Source organism: Podarcis vaucheri (assembly GCF_965113315.1).
Source record: "Podarcis vaucheri genome assembly, chromosome: 10".
Lineage (NCBI taxonomy): Eukaryota > Metazoa > Chordata > Lepidosauria > Squamata > Lacertidae > Podarcis > Podarcis vaucheri.
Window position 1 is genome coordinate 76,165,570 of NC_138748.1, and position 19,299 is coordinate 76,184,868.

General features: G+C 52.2%; 2 protein-coding genes across 4 annotated transcripts in view; both read right to left on the reverse strand.

Moving 5' to 3' along the window:
- The window catches only part of LOC309542344 (uncharacterized protein), a gene marked incomplete at its 3' end in the record, with an annotated part of 97,180 nt that overhangs the window by 45,274 nt on the left and 32,607 nt on the right, over nucleotides 1-19,299 (reverse strand). The gene's annotated exons all lie outside the window — the stretch shown is intronic.
- Nucleotides 1-19,299, reverse strand: part of LOC309541244 (uncharacterized protein) — a 182,839-nt gene that overhangs the window by 15,904 nt on the left and 147,636 nt on the right. The gene's annotated exons all lie outside the window — the stretch shown is intronic.

A 19,299-nucleotide genomic window follows, 5' to 3' on the forward strand; every position in this document is an offset into this window, starting at 1 on the left:
GGGGGGGGGGCTCAGGAAGAATCTCCTGCCACGTGACTGGGGGAGTCTGGGGGCTGACGGGGGTCAGACAGGCTGCTGTTTTGCTCTCCTTACTATTTCAGCTCAGGTTTTACTGAAATGGGTGGATTCATTGAGGAAACGGGGCTACGTTGCAAAGAGGCCAATGTGTCTACTTTGTTACCACCCAGTGAGTTGTGTTGCAAAGGCCATTTGCAGAAAGGCTCCTATTGTATCACCTGCGGCCACATGCCGGAGTTTGGGTGTTTTGTGGAAATGTGTCTCTATAAATGCACTTATCCCCGTGCATTTATAATGGCAAGACATTAAATCCCATGAGATGTGCAAACTGGCTGCTTTTGGAAGCACCACTCTGCAGCCCTGCCTGTTGCACGCTTACTTAGGAGTAACCCCTACGCCGTTCCATCTGATGCACGCTTACTCAGAAGTAAGCCCCCATAGTCGCCTTTGGCTGGACTTGACCATCCAGGGGTCCTTTACCTTGGGTAACAGGGGCCAGCCCCCTGCTGCAGCCCCAGCCCCCGCTGGCTGGTCACATCTTCCACGCCAAGAAACTGGGCAGAGCCTTTAGGAGCCTCTGGCTGAACCTGCTGCTCTTCTCCCTGGCTCCGCCATCTCCACGCAGGTGCCCCCGAGGCAGGTTGGCCTGCAGTTCCCCTCAGTGCCAGCCAGCACGATGCCTGCACTCAGAACACCTGGAGGGCACTGGCTGAAGTCTGGGAGCCCTCGGTGCCAATGCGCAGCTGCTTTGCTTTTCCTTCGCCTGGCGGACATCAACACAGCACCCTACAGGGGGGTGGTCTCCTGTTCAGATGCCCTCCCTGGGGAAGAGTCTTTGGCCACAGGAAAGTGTGCCAGGAGGGGCCATTGAGAGGGCAGTACAGCACAGCCAGTGGGGAGAGGGCCTTCCTTGGGTGGGGTGGGGGGAGCGTGGATGGCCCCCTGCCTGTGATGCTTAGCTGAGATTCCTGCTATGCTGGGGGTTCAACTAGATGACTCAGGAGGGCCCTCCCTACTTTACAGTTAGAAGCCCCCGCACTGCCCCCTCCACACCACCCAGATGGGACTCTCTTGTCCAACCCCACAAGGCCATTCCTCTGTCTGGACGGGGAGGGGGAGATCAGGTTCGCCAGCACTGCAGCCCCTAACTTTCAAGCTGGGGCAGAGATGCCGATGCTCCAGGGTCTGGGCTGGCCACAGGCACCCATGGGCGTGGAGGTTGAGCCTTTCTTTGGGGGGGGGGTGTTACAGAAAAATCTAGGTGCGAGGCTGCTCAGTCCCCCAGCTCGTCGGGCTGAGCCCTTCGGGTCCCTGCGGAATAAAGGGAGGAGTCCAGCCCCCAACCGGAGCAAAGAAAGAGAGATTGCAAGGAGCTCCAAAGGGTCTTCTCCAAACGGGCTGAATGGGCCGAAAATACAGTTCATTGTCAAGGAGATTAAAGTGATGCATGTTGGGGGAATGCGCCAATGCGCAGCTGCTTTGCTTTTCCTTAGTGTTATGTACTGAGTTGAATAGGATCCAAACTGCAGCAGTCTGATTGGTCCTAGAACAATAGGATCCAAAATGCAGCAGTCTGATTGGTCCTAGAACAATGCAGCAGTCTGATTGGTTGGCAGGAACCACCCAATCCTGCTCCAGATAGAAGTGAATCCACAACCTGATTGGCTTACAGTAGAATTCCGGAATTAGCCAATCATGTGCGGCCCATTGTGTAAATAATGTATATAAAGCAGATACTGTGAGGGGACTTTCATTCATTCCTCCTCACCACTATGAGCTGAATAAACAGCATGAAATCACTTTGCGACTCTGAGTATATTTCACTGGCGACGAAGGTGGGATCCCGCTGAGCTGACTGCCACACACAGCACCGCAGCACCGCCACCTGCCGCACCGCTGCCTCGCACCGTGTATCCAGGCTTCAGCTCCGGGACACAAGGAACTCAGAATGGCAACCGACAGCAGCTTCTCGCCGTTCAACCCAGCATCTGGAGACTGGGAAGCATACGCCTCCCATTTCACCTTCCTCCTAGAAGCCAAAGGGGTCACCGACGAAGAAGACGCCAAGAAGAGGGCAATATTCTTCAGCGTCTGCGGAGAGGAGACGTTTGAAATCGCCCGGGCTCTCCTTGCGCCTGAAGACGTCGCTACTGTTCCATACAAAACAATAATGGAACAGCTGAAGGGGCACTTTTCGCCGCAGCCTTCAGTGGTGGCTCGTCGAAATGCCTTCTGCACAAAGCGACAAGCCCCTGGGGAAACCATAACTGGGTTTGTGACCTCTCTCCGCCAAGCCGCCCGGTTCTGCAACTTCTCAGAGCTGGAGAACATGCTTCGTGACCGCCTCGTCGGTGGCCTGAAGGATGAGAAGCTGCAACGACGCCTCTACGCTAAGAAGGACCTAACGTTCCAGGTCGCTCTAGAGGAGGCCCTGGCAATGGAAGCTGCCGAGAGGTCGACGCAAGAGGCACGGCCGAGCCTGCCATCCCAACCGAGGGTCCACCACGAAGACCTCACCGACGACTCAGGATCCGACAGGGAGGAGGTGCACCGAGTACAGCAGCACACTCAAGCAGCGCACAGACCACAGCTGCCTCAACGAGAAGGAGGAAACTGCGCAAGCTGCGGGGAGAGTCACGAGAGGAGGACCTGCTGTTTCCGCAACGCAGAGTGCAGGCAGTGCAGAAAATCGGGACACATCGCCTGGGTGTGTCGGGCTCGGCCCACCCGACACCAGGCATCAGATGACCAATCCAAGAGCCCCAGGTCCCGGGGCCCAACGCTCCAAGGCAACTCGACGGAGCTCACGGACTGCCAGGTATACCAGTTGCCCCACCCCAATGTAGAGAAAATTTATGTAGAGGTACAGATAGAGGGGGGCCCCATGCCGCATGGAGCTTGACACGGGTTCAACTCTATCCATAATCTCGGCAAGGACCTTAAGGAAACTGTGTCCTACTGGGGGTCCCAAACTCAGGCCGGCCCCATTCACCCTACGGGACTTCCAGAAACGTAAGGTCCCTTGCTGACTCTCCACAGAGAAGAGGAGGCGTGTCCTGCCTATTAACTTATTCTGCCCAGCAACATATCTGTGTGTGTGAGAGAGAGAGAGTCAGTCAGTCAGTGTATCGGAGAGTGTGAGAGTGTTAGAGATCCTAGAGATTAGATTGCTGCTAAGAGCAGCTGCAGACTCTCAGTGTAGCATTGCTTTTATGCTTAGAATACGTAGCTCTGTATATAGTTTTGTACCATAGTTATAGTTATAGAATAAAAGGAAGATATTTTACAGAGCTGCTCTCCGAATGGTTTTGAGGCAAGGAAGGAAGGGCTACCCCTATACTATTCATATAACCAGTTATCAATAATCAATATATTCAATATATATGCTTACACGAATCAAGGATTACAGTATTTTATAAATCCACTTGAATCAAAAAGGGAAGCTGTGCCTTAGCTAAAATGCAAACTGCTTGAAACAGCAAAGTTAGGAACCGACCTTTCCCCTAGAAACATCTGTGTACCCCGGACAAGACATGAATCAGAGATTCTGGTACAAATTCCCCATCAGGAACAGGCTAAATTAATCCACAGAACAGGAAGAGCAAAACCACAAAATGTCCAAGCTCCCTGTCCTGTCATAACTAGGGGAAAGGTTAGACTGAGCGTCACTGGGAGCATTGGAAAGCGGAACTTGAACCCTGTGCAGGACCAGTGCTATACCAGTAGCTAGGAGCGTGACAACTGCTTGCTGATTGGCTGATATTTTGCTGACCAAGTTATGAGTCCTTCATGATTGTCTTATGATCTATGATTTGCTGTGATTTGCTCAGGTATAAAGACCCCTGTATTTCTGTCAATCGGGGTCCCAGTTCTTTGGAAGAGATTCCAACTGGGTCCTTATTGCCTGGCAATAAACTTCACCTTCTTATTCTCCATTGCTGCGTCTGGCTGATCCTTATCCCTTGCAACATTTGGTGCCGTGATCGGATCACACAGGCCAGTGGGGTTTTTTTACCCAAAAAGAGCCGGCCTCCGGTTCTTGGGGGGAGAACGTCCCGGAGATTTTTGGCTTCGTTCCAGGCGCCAATCGGACATCATTTCCGAAGAAGGAAGGCAATCGCCTTCGGCACGGACTCCCGACAAGACGGAGGCAAGGACCGAAAAAGGAAAATTTGGAGGGAAGCCAACGGGAAAGGCGCGCCACGACAGGAACTCACGGTGAGTTGAGATAAAAATGAGTGCTGATCAACACTCAGGGTGACCCACCAGTAACCTCCCGTTAAAGGGAAAGGATCACCAAAAGGGTGAGGGAGGAGAAGCTGGGTCAACCAAGGAAAGGAAGAGGTTCTGCAGGAAAAGTTGGGGAAAAACAGCTGTGGGGGGGGGAAAGGAAAAAAAAGGGTAAAACGCTGTATGAAAGTGTGTGCTTTTCTGCCAAGTTGTTTGCTGCAGGCAAGGGGGGAGAAAGGGCTGTGTTTGTCTGTGTGAAAGTCCCGGGACGCCGGGTGGATGTGTAAGATCTGAGTTGAAAAAGGAAGTGTGCTGTGGTTTTTCCTTGATCTATTTTTGAAACTGCCTAGCTGAAAGTGTTTGTCTGGCGAAGAGGGAAGGTTTTTTGCAGAACTATGGGGGGGAAATGCTCAAAACCAATTCAAGCCTGTACACCCCTAGACTGCATGTTAGAAAATTTTAAAATAGTTTTTCCAGAAGAACCAGGAGAGGTCAGACCAAGTAAGGAAGTTTTAAAGAAATATTGTCAACAGATGTGGCCCCAGCAGGTCAAATCCTGGCCACGAAATGGCTCCTTTAGGATTGAGAAATGTCAGGCAGTTATGGACTCAATAATGAAAAATATGGATTTGTTTAAGGAGCAGTACTATTACATTTCGAAGTGGACTGCTAGTTGTTTAAAAAATCCAGATTGGATGAAAAGAGGAAGTGACAGCTGCGAGATTTTCGCTGTAAGGCAGGAAGCCAGAAAACCCTTAACAGTTTCTGCAGCTGACAGGAAAATTTATGTTGGTCCTTCAGAGGAGGATGGAATCCCTCCCCCGCCATACAATTATAGCAGCAGGAATCAAGCAATACAGCCACCTTCAAGGCAAGCATTGCCAGACCAAAATGCAATGGCAGGACAGATCCCTATGCCCAGCCAATCTCAGCCAGAAATGAATAGAGCCCCGCAAGCCACAAATGGTGCTTCGCAGGCAGCCCCACCCTCTCAAGCATCGCTGGATGTGCCTAGCCTTCCAGAATTGCCTTCACAGCCAAAACAAGCAGCAGCTCTAGATCAAAGCACGTTACCCTCCCCTCCCGAGGAAAAATACAACCAGGACATGTCAGCCTTGCAAACACAGACGGAGGGAGCAGAAGGGGGAACCAGCGCATTTCAAATGTCTGGAGCATGGGGGGAACAAATTAATTCCTTGAGAACCCCAGAAAGCCATGACAGTTCAAAATTATGGAAATTGATGGATGCAATTACAGATTCCGGACAAAAGTTGGTCCTTAAAATGAGAGAAAGTGATTTGCCCAGTACATCTCAAAGCCCAGCCTCGCCTAAGCTTTCAAAAGGAGGCTATTACTTACGTAATAACAAAGGGGCACCAGCGCCAATGCTTCCCCTAAGGGCTGTTCTGGGGCCCCAAGAGCCACGGCCAGTGGATGCAAATGGGAGACCATCGGGTCCTTGGCCTTCCAGGGCAGTTACTCTTCAATATGTCCCCTTTACAACCACGGATTTATTGAATTGGAAAACGCATACAATACCCTTTTCAGAAAAACCTCAGGCCATGCTGGATTTGGTTGCTTCCATTATGGTAACTCATCTGCCTACATGGCAAGATTGCAGGCATCTTTTGATGACTCTTTTCACCTCTGAGGAAAGGAGAAGGATAGATACAACTGCAGACAACAATCTTAAAGCTCAGGTGCCAAATTCAGAAAACAATCCAGATGCTTGGGTCCGTGCCAGATATCCCCTCACAGATCCAGGGTGGGACCCAGAAAGGGATAAGGACGCCTTGGACAATTATCGGCAGGAAGTTATAAAGGCTATAAAGGGTGCTGCCAGAAAGCCTACAAACATTTCTAGGGTGGCTGAGGTTGTTCAACTCCCAGATGAATCTCCTTCTAATTATTTGGAACGCTTAATGGAGGCATATAGAATTTACACCCCCTTTGATCCAGAAGCCCCAGAAAGCAAGCAAATGGTAAATGCGGCATTTGTGGCTCAAAGTGCTACGGACATTAAGAGGAAATTGCAAAAGTTAGACACCTTTGAAACATTGCAAATGGATCAGCTCCTAGCAATCGCTCAAAGGGTTTATTTGAACAGAGAAAATGAGGTTAAGAAGGACAGAGTTCGGGAAATGAAGCAAAAGGCAGTGTTTTTGGCTGCAGCCATCAGCCAGGGCTCAGCATTTGACACAGGTGCCCAAGGGAGAGGTTCCAGTAGGGCACGAGGAAGAGGAAGAGGAAGAGGAAGGGGATTGCCATTGGGAAGGAATCAGTGTGAAATTTGCAGAAAGGAAGGTCATTGGAAACAGGAGTGCCCTGAAGCAAGGGAAACAGAGGGAGAAGGTGAATTCAGGGAACAGAGGGAGCGTGGACGTGGATGGGGATCGCAGAGAGGAAGGATGCAAGCTGGAAGATATGTGAGGAACAGAGGAAGTAGCAGAGATTTTGTTGGATTAGCGCAATCCAAGAGAATGAGAATGCATAGGACAGACCGGGCTCAACTCTTTCTTTAGGCTCCCAAGAGCCCATGGTCTCGGTTAAACTGGGGAGCCGCTTAGTAAATTTCATGATAGACACTGGAGCGCAATTTTCGGTGCTCACGAAGCCGTTAAAAGCAAAAAGCAATCAAGCAGTGACAATTGTGGGGGCCACAGGCAACAGGGTCCTCACACCATTTTTGCAACCTCAAGAATGCCAGATTGGGGGAAAAACCCTTACACATCAATTCCTGTATGTGCCTGAATGCCCAATCCCCTTGCTGGGACGTGACTTTCTGTCAAAGGTTCAAGCACAGATCACCTTCACACCAAAAGGGGCAGAAATGAAATTACCCCAGGCTGCATCAGGGATTGTCACAGTAGAGGTGCCTAGGGAACAGGCATGGAAAATGATGGGGGCTTTATCAAAAACAGACTCCCTAAAGGACATTTCACAGATTCCTAAAAATCTGAGAGCCCCACCTGGAGTATGGGCAGAGGACAACCCACCAGGCATGGCAAAGAATATAGCCCCATTCGTAATAAACCTAAAGCCAGGGGCAAAACCAATAGCAACCAGACAATACCCTATTCCAAGACAAGCAGCAGAGGGAATGCAGATGCATATAGACAAGTTTTTGCAATATGGGCTTTTGGTAAAGTGCCAGTCCAGTTGGAATTCTCCACTTTTTCCTGTGCGCAAGCCAAATTCAGACCAATTTCGCCCAGTCCAAGATCTGAAAAGGATTAACAATTTAATTCAGACGGTGCATCCATGTTTGCCCAATCCTTACAATCTCCTAGGATTAATTCCATCGGAGGCAAGGGTGTTTACAGTATTGGACTTAAAAGATGCATTTTTCTGTTGCCGGATTGCCTCCCAGAGTCAGCCAATATTTGCATTTCAATGGGAGGATCCTTACAAGGGGACAAAAACCCAATTAACGTGGACAAGATTGCCCCAGGGCTACAAGAATTCGCCAACACTTTTTGGAACAGCCCTTGCCCAGGATTTGTCTAAATTCCCTTCAGTACCTGGGAAAACAATTCTTCTTCAATTTTTAGATGACTTATTGATCAGTTGTGATACCTATGAGACTTGTAAAAAGGCCACAGAGGATTTGCTTTATCTCCTTTGGGAGGCAGGATACAAGGTGTCTCGAAAAAAGGCACAAATTTGCCAAAAGACAGTGAAATATTTGGGTTTTCACATTTCTCACCAGCAGAGGGCGTTAGGATCCGAAAGGAAGGAAGCCATTTGTGTCATTAAGGAACCCACAAGCCGCAGGCAATTGCGGGGGTTTTTGGGGGCTGCAAGTTTTTGCCGAATTTGGATCCCTGATTTTAGCACCCTAGCAAAGCCTCTATATGAGAGCACAAAGGGCAGAGAAAATGCTCGTTTTGAATGGCATGCAGAGCAAAGGAAAGCTTTCAATACATTAAAGTCTAAACTGATGCAGGCTCCAGCCTTGGCTTTGCCAAACCCAGAAAAAGCTTTTTATCTTTTCGTTTATGAGAAATCTGGAATTGCAGCAGGGGTCTTGACTCAGGTGTTGGGAAGTTGGAAAAGACCTGTAGCTTATTTGTCAGAACAGCTGGATGCAGTGGCAAAAGGATGGCCACCTTGTATGCGATCGGTAGCTGCAACAGCCCTATTGGTCAAAAAGGCATTTAAATTCACCTTTGGACAGGAGATTTATGTGAATGTGCCTCATGCTGTGTTGACATTAATGGAATACAAAGGAAGTTATTGGCTTTCCAACGAGCGCATGGCAAATTACCAAGGGCTTTTGTGTGGTAACCCACAAGTACATTTGCAAGTTGTAAACACCTTGAACCCCGCTTCCTTGTTACCCCTTCCTGAGTCAGTGGATCATGAACCTCATGATTGCATTCAAGTAATGGACTCAATTTACTCTAGCCGTCCAGATCTGCAGGATGAACCGTTAAAAAACCCAGATGTAGAATATTTTACGGGTGGGAGCAGCTTTGTGAAGGAGGGGCAAAGGAGGGCTGGATATTCTGTGGTTACTCTAACTGATGTCATTGAAGCACAGCCTCTACTGATTTCATCCTCAGCGCAGAAAGCGGAACTTGTGGCTTTAACCAGAGCCCTTCAGCTAGCAGCTGGCTGCAGTGTAAATATCTACACAGACTCAAAGTTTGCTTTTTTAACTCTACATGCCCACGGAGCTTTGTGGAAAGAGAGGGGGCTCATAGGGGCAGAAGGGAAAGCACTGAAATATGGCCCAGAATTGGAAACGCTTTTGGAAGCTGTGTGGGCTCCGAGAAAGGTTGCAGTCATACATTGCCGAGGCCACAGCAAGGGAACCACAAAAGCAGCAAAGGGAAATCAATTGGCGGATCTGGCTGCAAAACGGGCAGCTTTACTGCCACCGCCACCTGCCTCTATAACAGCATCTCTTCTTCCTACAGCAGTTGATTTAGAGCAAATAAAGCCCATCTACACGGAGGCAGAACAGGAATGGGCACAGCAGGAAGGGGGATACAGAATGCCACCACAGGATGGATGGTTTATCCTCCCAGACCAACGAGTATTTGTTCCAGAAGCCTTAGGCAGGAACATAGTGAAACAATATCATGAGTCCACTCACTATGGGGCCACAGCATTGCGGGAAAGCCTGAATAGGCAATTCTACATAACAAGGATTTCCCAGCTGGCAGAAGCAGTATCACGTGCATGCCTTCTGTGTGCAAAAAACAACCCCAAGCAAGGCCCAGTTCCTCCACCAGGAATACAGCAGAAATGCCAAAGGCAAAGGGGTATAAGGCTCTTTTGGTCTTCACATGTTCTCTTACAGGTTGGCCTGAAGTCTATCCTACTAGAACAGAAAAAGCCCAGGAGGTTATAAAACGCCTCTTAACGGAAATCATTCCAAGGTTTGGTCTTCCAAGGTGTATAGGCAGTGACAATGGTCCAGCTTTCATCGCATCAATAGTGGATGGTGTATGCAAAGCCTTGCAAATACAATGGAAACTACATGCGGCCTATAGACCTCAAAGCTCAGGGAAAACAGAAAGGATGAATCGGACTCTTAAAGCGCAGTTAGCAAAATTGTGCCAGGAAACTCATTGTAAATGGGTAGACATGTTGCCTATTGCTTTGTTTAGAATCAGATGTTCACCAACAAAGAGACTGAAACTTTCTCCGTTTGAACTTTTGTATGGGAGACCACCTCCAATAGCAAGGGGGAAAACAGCAGACTTGACTCAAGTGGGGGGGCAAATAACTGCAGATCAAATCCAGGCTCTTTCTCGTATTTTTCTTGATTTAAACAGGTGGTGTCTCCAACGCATTCCCATCTGCCTATCCGAGCCAGTACATCCTTTTCGGCCAGGAGACCGAGTTTGGGTTCGAGACTGGAAAGACGAACCGCTGACGGCTCGGTGGAAAGGTCCCTACACGGTTCTGCTGGCCACACCAACTGCGGTGAAAGTTGCGGAAGTAACCCCGTGGATTCATCATTCTCGTCTGAAGCGGTCTGAGGGTCATTGGAACTGTGAGCTGAACCCATCTAACCCTCTGAAGTTGAAGCTCACCAGGAACCCCTGCACCTAGCCCCACCGGAAGCGGGCAGGAGCACGGGCAACGGGACTACAGATCTGCTCTCACTGCACCCCGGAAGCCAGTGAGTCTACGCACACCGGAAGATTGAGGAGCTGCACCAGCTTATGGGAGGACCCCTACCAGTTAAAATTTCAGTCAATCCCAGATTCCAGCCAGACTTTGCTCATAAACCCTTAGTAAAAATAACAATAACAAGGGTGAACAAAAGGGGGGTCCTTATTGACAAGTGGGTGGATTGGGTAACTGCATACGGTTGTTACATTCCTTTCTTTCTTTGGGAATTCTACATACCAGATTGGGCACAAGCAGGTCCACAACAATAGTTCACATACAAGGGAAAGTACATGCCAGGGGAACCTAGGAGAGCCATACGTTGCTTCTCCTACCGACCTCCCCAAGGAGCATTTCCCGGTGCTATACTGGTCACTGTAGTTGTTTTTTCTCCACCACCCACAGGTCCCTTCAAGGTAGCAGTTGCAGAGTGTATACGGTGTGAGTTGACCTCACCAGTTCGACCAGAACCTGGGGACCACCAATAAGTCCACTGGGTGCGGCCGAGCGGGAGGCTATATCTCACTGAAGGGTATGTTCTGGTACCTGCTACCTTATATAATTGTTGCAATTTCACTCCTTCTGGTCCTAATCATTGTATATTGTGTATATAAGAAGGATCACCGTATAAACATCAACCTAGAGCCAGAACTAATAAGATTCAACCTTGAAGGTATACGTGGGGAAGATGAAAATGAAAATGAAGCTCCTGTTGAGTTTGATGTGCTTGTGGCTCCAGAGAGGCCCAATGGTAGTAGGTAATGTTTTTATAAACCATGCTGAACACATGTTCCAGATATATGGGGAAAATGCTACCCTATATTATGAACACCCAAGGAAGGTAGCAGACATGTCCCTTATACCAGGATTAATCAAAGATCCTGATGTCGTGTTGGCAGGCCTACTTTACAATCAGAGTGGTCTCTTTGCAGCCCCACCTATTGAAATGAATGACATCCCCTACAGATATATCAGATATACCAGAACCACAAAAGGTCTATGTCAGGGCTGCCACCCAGTCCCAGCTCACATAGGACCAAGTCCGCCAGCGTTCACTTTATAAGAGTCTTTATTAAGTTACAGGTTTCATTTCCGAACTGCAGCGTGCAGCTCTACACCTTCTGCCCTAGGTCGGCGAAGACCCGTCTGAGTCCCCGCCTCTTGCACACCAGCTTAATACCCTAGCCTTGCTCCACCTCCTTCGCCTCTCCCTACGTCTCTGGGTCCTTCTGCCCCCCTGGGCCTCCTCCCTTCTACTCTCCTCTGACGCTGACCCCCCTGATCCTTCTGCCTCCTTGCGGCGGGCTTTAGGACCTGGCTCACTCTCCGGGCTGCTTACTGCTCCAGCTTCCGCTGCATTTGAACTTGGCGCGCGCGCCCAACTCTCTACTTTCCTCTTAACCGTTGCCTCGCTCTCTGAGGAGGGCGTGACCACCCCTGACTCGTGCCCTCCCTCCTGCTGACAGCCTCCGGAACCCGATGCCTGGCTACCTTCCTCCCTGCTGCTCTCAGTCTTGAGCGTGGGTCCCGACTTCCAGCTGCTGCCGCCCTCAGTTATGAGCGTGGGTCCCGACTTCCAGCTGCTACTCTCTGAATCTCCTCTGTTCCCTTCCTCCTGGGGTGTCCCCCCGGATCCCCCCCTTGCTCTGCTCACTGGGGCTCCCTTTTGGGAGTCCTCTGACTCACTGCTTAGGCTTGGAGATCTCGGGTCGTCATCATCACTCATTTTCCCTTCGGATTCCTCCCCCTCGCTCTCTGCTTCCTCCCTTCTCTGCGTCTCTGCTCCTGAACCCCTGACATCCATCCCCCCCTCGAAGCCCCCCCTTCCCCCCTCCCCGCTTTCAGGTGTGGGTGCTGGGTGCTCCATCATCACGGGAGGGAATGCCGGATACAGTTCGCTCCCCGTGGTTGGCCGCCAACTGAAGACCTCCGAGTCTTCCTCCTCGCGGTCGTCGACGTTGACCTGTTCCGCTTCCATCTCTGTACCGCCGTGCTCGAACCCAAGGTCCTCCCCGAACACGTCCATGTCAGTCTCTGCGTCGGTCGCTCGACCTGGCATCTCCAGCCACTTCCGGCGCCATTGCTCCTCCGGTCGATCGTCCCACCAATACGAGGTGTCTGACGCCGAACCCGCCGGCGATCCTTCTGGGGAACGGGTGCTCAGTGCGGGTTCCCCGTCCGAGTCGAATCCATGGAACGTGCTGGAAGAAAGTGTGGGCGTGAACAGCCAGTCGTCGAAGAAGCTCGCTGGCATGGGTCTGTGTGGGAAAAGGGCATGAAACTCGTCCTTGAGCAGGGGTTCCTCCAAAGCGTAGTCTGGCACCCAGCTATTGGCGCTGGCCCGGGTGCCCTCTCTGGCTAGGAGGTATTCGACTCCCTCTTCCCCCCATCTGGAGTCCAAAATCTCCGTGACCTCGTTGATGGGGTCTTGCTGCGTCACCCCCCGCGTCTCCGTCCGCTCCCGGAACGGACTCGGTGCCGTCCCTGGCTCCTGGAATCTGTGAGGTGCCTTGTAGGGAGTGAGCACCGACCTGTGGAACACCGGATGCATTCTGGAACCCTCCGGCAGCGCCAGTCGGAAGGCTACCGGGTTGATCTGTGCTTCGACTTGGTACGGACCGATTTGCTTGTGCCCCAACTTCTTCTTGGCTAGTGACCTGGTCGGCACTGCGTGGGCTGCCAACCAGACCCAGTCTCCCACTTGGATCTCTTCGCCAACCCGCCTGTGCTTGTCAGCTTGCACCTTGTAGGCGTGCTTAGCTAGCTCCAGCTGCCGTCTGAGTTGATCGTGGACCGCCTGCAACTCTGACGCGAACGCGTCCGCCGTCTGTGGTTCTCCTTCCCCCACTCTCTCCCGTCCCGGGAAGGTTCTGGGATGCCTCCCATTGTTGGCGAAGAACGGCGTCACCCCTGTGGACACGTGCTTCGTGTTGTTGTAAGCGAACTCGGCGAGCGGCAGGTAATCCACCCAGGTCGCAGGCTGTTGATTGGCATAGCATCTCAGGTACTGCTGCATGATGGCATTGACCCTCTCTGCTTGCCCGTTGGTCTGCGGGTGTCTTGCTGATGCCAGATCGACCTTGACATTTAGAAAACTCATCAGCTTCTGCCAGAAATTCGAGATGAACTGGCGTCCGCGGTCGGACAGGATAGACCGCGGCAGACCATGCACTTTGAACACGTGATCTATGAACAGTTTGGCGGTTTGTTCCGCCGTGGCCACCTTCGCACACGGAATGAAATGTGCCATCTTGGTGAACAAGTCCACCACCACTAGTACAGCTGTCTTGCCTTTCGAGCTGGGTAAATCCGTGACAAAGTCCAGGGCCACCCTCTCCCACGGTTCAAACGGCGTTTGCAGCGGTTCCAGCAGTCCCGCCGGTGGTTTGTGCACCGGTTTGGCCCTCTGGCAGGTGTCGCACCTCGCAACGTAGTCCGCGACTTCCCCTCTCAGTCTGGGCCACCAAAAGTCCCTTGCGACTAATTCCACCGTTTTTTCCGTGCCAAAGTGCCCGGCCGTGGGTGCGTCGTGCAGCTGCTGCAGTACCCTGGCGCGAAGTTCGTCTCCCGGCACGTAGATGGCCCCTTTACGTAAGAGCAAGCCGTCTCGTATCTGGAACTCGTCGCCCTTCGCCGTGCCCTTGTGCACCTCTGCCATCTTTGCCTGCGCGAATGAGTCGTCCTGCAACGCCCACCGCACCGCATCCAGGTTTACTGTGGCTGAAGCGCACGCCCACGCCGTTGGCACGAAGATGTGCATGGCTGCCGCTGGCGTCGCCTCTTCGAGGTATTGCGGTTTGCGGGACAGTGCATCCGCCATGATGTTGGTGTCGCCTGGGACGTACTCTATTCGGAAATTGAAGTCAGCAAAGAACTCCGCCCAACGTATCTGCCTCTGGTTCAGGAACTGAGCCGTGCGCCAGTGCTCCAGATTCTTGTGATCCGTGCAGACCTGCACCGTGTGCTTGGCGCCGATCAGGAAGTGCCTCCACGCCTTGAAAGCTGCATGAATGGCCAGCAACTCCCTGTCCCAGATGGTGTAGTTCTGCTCCGACTTGCTGAGCTTTCTGGAGTAGAACGCTCCCGGCCTCCAGACCCCCTGTGGGTCCCTTTGCAGCAGGACAGCTCCCACTGCTCTATCGGACGCGTCTGTCTCTACCCGCATCGGTCTGCTGGGGTCGATATGCAGCAGTTGCTCTTCCGACGCGAAGAGACGCTTGAGTGCCTGAAAGGACTGCTCCGCCTGCTCCGTCCAGATGAATTTCTTTTTCTTGGAGCTTAGCGTGTCCGTAATGGCCGCCGTCTGCATCGCGAACCCCTTGATAAACTTGCGATAGAAGTTGGCGAAGCCGACAAACCGCTGGACCTCCTTCCGGTTGCGCGGGCTCTTCCAATCCAACACCGCGCGAACCTTGGCGCTGTCCATGGCTAGCCCCTTGTCCGACAACTTGTAACCCAAGAAATCCACCTCCGTCGTGTCGAACTGGCACTTCTCCAGTTTGGCGTACAGTCTATGCTGCTGCAGCCTCTTCAGCACCTCCCGAACATCTTGGTCATGGGCTTGCTGCGATTCGGAGAATATCAGGATGTCATCCAGAAAGCAGACGCACTTCTTGTAAAGGAGTCCCGCCAACACATGATGCATGAAAGCTTGGAAACAGTGAGAACCGTTTTGCAATCCAAACGGCATCACTCTGTATTCGTAGGTGCCCAGAGGCGTGAACATGGCTGTCTTCCACTCATCGCCCTCCCTCATGCGGATGAGATTGTACGCACCTCGCAGGTCCAACTTGGTGAACACGCGTCCCTTGCGCACCGTCGCCAGTAGGTCGTCAATCCTGGGCATGGGGAAATCAGAAGGCTTGGTCATCTTGTTTAAGAGGTGAAAATCCACCACCAGTCTTTTTTGGGGCGTGTCTTTCTTCTTCACGAAGAAAACAGGACTGCCCCCTACTGCCCTGGACTCCCGGATGAAACCGCGCTGCAAATTGTGATCTATGAACTGTTTGAGTTCCTGTAATTCGTCCTCAGACATGGAATACAGCTTCCCTTTCGGCAGCGTCGCCCCTGGTAGGAGGTCAATCTTGCAGTCATATTGCCTGTGCGGTGGTAGCTTGTCAGCCTCTTTCTCGCAGAAGACCTCCAGAAAGTCTGCGTATTTGTGGGGGACTGCTTGCAACGTTCCCAACTGCAGTTGTGATTCCTCCTCCTCTCCCTCCTGTCTGGGCAGGATGCAGTGTTCTGCGCAATAAGAGGAGCCGAAGATCAGCTGTCTCTGGTACCAAGCCAGTGTCGGACTGTGCCTGTCCAGCCAACTCATGCCCAACACAATGGGCGTGTCCGACAGTTGGGTGACATTAAAACTGATGACTTCCCTGTGGTTGCCAAGGCGCATCACCATCGGTGGCGTCTGCTTCACCACCTGCCCCCCTAGCAACTCTCTGCCATCCACTGTGACGACTTGCAGGGGCAGAGTGGCAGGCAGTAGCTGTATAGCGTGCTGCTCCACAAAATCCTGCGCTATAAAGTCTGCGTTGCTTCCAGAATCCACAGAAAGCGGCACTTCGATAGTGACGCCATCGGGTAGCTGGAGAGATGCTGTGAGCTGCACTACTGGTTTGGGTGGGAGGGGGTCCGTGGGTTGCAAGATCGCTGGGGACTGCTTCACTGATGCGTCTGGCTGGGCCCCAGTGCCTCTGTCTCCAGCCAGACATCGTCGTTTCCCTGCTGTGGTTCTCCTTGCTGCGTTGCTGCAGTCACCATTGCTGAGGCTGCAGTGTGCTTGTGGAGCCTCCGGGGACACTCTTTCGCCAAATGGCCTGGATCCTCGCAGATGTAACACTTCCTGTTCCCTCTAGGAGGCTTCGCTTTCACTGCTGCCGGTGCTAGGGCTCTGGCTGCTGACTGAGCCCTTGCACCTCCAACCTCCATCGGTTCCCCTCCCCCTCCTGGCGGAGGTGTGGATTGCGCACGCGCTGCTTCTCTTGGAACGAAAGAGAAACTTCTCGCTGCTTCGCGCCCTCCACGTCCTTCATCTCTGCACCATGGACGTTCTTCCAGCCTCACCCCCACAGTCAGCGCCCTTTGGACCACCTCCTGCGTGCTTCGGGGCCTCTCCCCCCTTGCAATTTCATCCTTGACCGCAGAGCTTAGACCCTCCCAGAACAGGTCTCTGACAGGGGGCGAATCCCGGTCCCACTCTAAGGCACTGACCAGCGCAAAAAAGCGGGCGTGGTACTGCCGGACGCTTGCCCTCCCTTGTTTTAGTCCATGAATCTCCCGTCGGGCAAGATCCACATCAATAGTAGACAAAAAACACGCATCCATCGCTTTGATAAAGGCATCTGCATTCTGAAGCGCCGGATCTTTATCCCTCCACAAATTGCGTAGCCACGCTTTAGCATCCCCATGCAAATGGGATAGTATGAACCCCACTTTCTCTTCCTCATCTCTAAAGTCTTTTGCCAGCAGTTGCAGTGCGCACATTACGTCTGCTCGAAAATTGGGGTACTGTTGTAAATTCCCATCGAAGTGAGCCACAAGCCCTCCTGCTCTCCGTGCCAACCCAACCCCCTCCGGTCTGGGTCCTGGCTGCCCGTGTTTAACCCATGCTTCAAACCTGGCGTGGAGATCTCTGTAGGCGGCTGCCGCATCCTCCTCCCTCTTCTTGGATGCCAGTACCTCCGCGTTCAATTGGGTAACTGCCTGTTGCAGCGCTGCAACTTTCTCTGCTTCCGTCATCTCTGCTAACCGTCGTGAGCTTGCTCCCAAACACCGATCCCCTCCTCCAGCTGCCTCTCTCTCCGCTGCGAGGTATCAGGTGTCCGAAGCTTTTGAGAGACGGGTCTTACTGTCAGGGCTGCCACCCAGTCCCAGCTCACATAGGACCAAGTCCGCCAGCGTTCACTTTATAAGAGTCTTTATTAAGTTACAGGTTTCATTTCCGAACTGCAGCGTGCAGCTCTACACCTTCTGCCCTAGGTCGGCGAAGACCCGTCTGAGTCCCCGCCTCTTGCACACCAGCTTAATACCCTAGCCTTGCTCCACCTCCTTCGCCTCTCCCTACGTCTCTGGGTCCTTCTGCCCCCCTGGGCCTCCTCCCTTCTACTCTCCTCTGACGCTGACCCCCCTGATCCTTCTGCCTCCTTGCGGCGGGCTTTAGGACCTGGCTCACTCTCCGGGCTGCTTACTGCTCCAGCTTCCGCTGCATTTGAACTTGGCGCGCGCGCCCAACTCTCTACTTTCCTCTTAACCGTTGCCTCGCTCTCTGAGGAGGGCGTGACCACCCCTGACTCGTGCCCTCCCTCCTGCTGACAGCCTCCGGAACCCGATGCCTGGCTACCTTCCTCCCTGCTGCTCTCAGTCTTGAGCGTGGGTCCCGACTTCCAGCTGCTGCCGCCCTCAGTTATGAGCGTGGGTCCCGACTTCCAGCTGCTACTCTCTGAATCTCCTCTGTTCCCTTCCTCCTGGGGTGTCCCCCCGGATCCCCCCCTTGCTCTGCTCACTGGGGCTCCCTTTTGGGAGTCCTCTGACTCACTGCTTAGGCTTGGAGATCTCGGGTCGTCATCATCACTCATTTTCCCTTCGGATTCCTCCCCCTCGCTCTCTGCTTCCTCCCTTCTCTGCGTCTCTGCTCCTGAACCCCTGACAGTCTATGTTTTTGCTGTCATGCCACCGGAGTATGGAATTCTAAATGGAAGTATTGGCCCCAAGTTAAGTACCACATGGACAAAGGATGGCTGGGAAATTATACCCAATGCTCGGATAAATTTTGGCTTTGGGGATCCCCTCCTCTCCTCCCTCTGAGTCTGAACTGCTCTCTGCCCCAGACTCTTCCTGCTCACGAAACCCTGTTTCCTCCTCAGCTTGCAACACCTCCCCTCCTGGTCTGCTCCCCTTTCTCCCTCTATCTGCTCACTGCCATCCCACCACAAGTCCCCAGGATCTAAACCTTCTTCCCTTGTAGGTCCCCCAACTGGTGCCTCCCCCCCCGGCACCCAGCTGTTCCATGACAGCAAAAGCAGAAACAACAGTAAAATCAGTATGATAGCACTATGAACTGTGGGCCTCTGGTAGGAAAACTCCCTAGCAGCATGACTGAATAAAAACTTCTGGGACTATGGAAAAATACTACCTTCCCCAAACCCCAGAATAAGCAGGAGCTCTGGGGTTGCCCCATGGGGTTCAAGAGTGAAGATGGGCCCATCAGGAGACGTCCCTGGTTCCTGCAGCCCCTCCGTTCCCCTCTTGCAATTAGGCTTGGGGGGAAATCACCCCTTAACTTACAGTATTATCAGTTTTCTTCAGAATGCTTAGGAGGCAGGGATGAAGTTTGGGTGAAGAAGCAGTGCTTGGAGATCATGCGGTAGGGGGATGACAGAGTTTGGTGCAAAAACCGTCTTGCATGCTTGAGTAGAGCAACTCCAGGGCATGGGCCAAGTAGCAGCAGGGTAGGGGCCACGTGCAGAGCAAGTCCCACACTGAGGTCAAAAACACACACAGAGGCAGCAGGACTTCTTCAGTAATAGTTTACTGAGCTTTCAAAGCATACAGTTCTCACTGGGTCCCCAGTGAGGCACAAAACGTAGCTCCTGAGAGCAAATCCAGTTTCAGCAATATTAAAATACAGCACACAGGATATCTAAGTCAGGGAGCAAGGGAGGAAAGAGGCTGGAAGGACACAGGGCAATGGAGGTGTGTCTTTCGCTTCCTGTCGTCTGGGAGGGAAGTCAGCAACTCAGCATCTGCAGGGGCTTCATGAAGAAAAGCTTTCTGCCGGCTGCTTCCAGGCAAATGAGCATCCCAAAAACACAAACTGTGATCTGTGGTGTGTTGCCATATCAATTGTTTTTGGAAAGTTATCACCATGTCGTCTAGAAACCGGTATAGGATGAGATTAATAGATCGCCCAGCCCTAATCCTCAC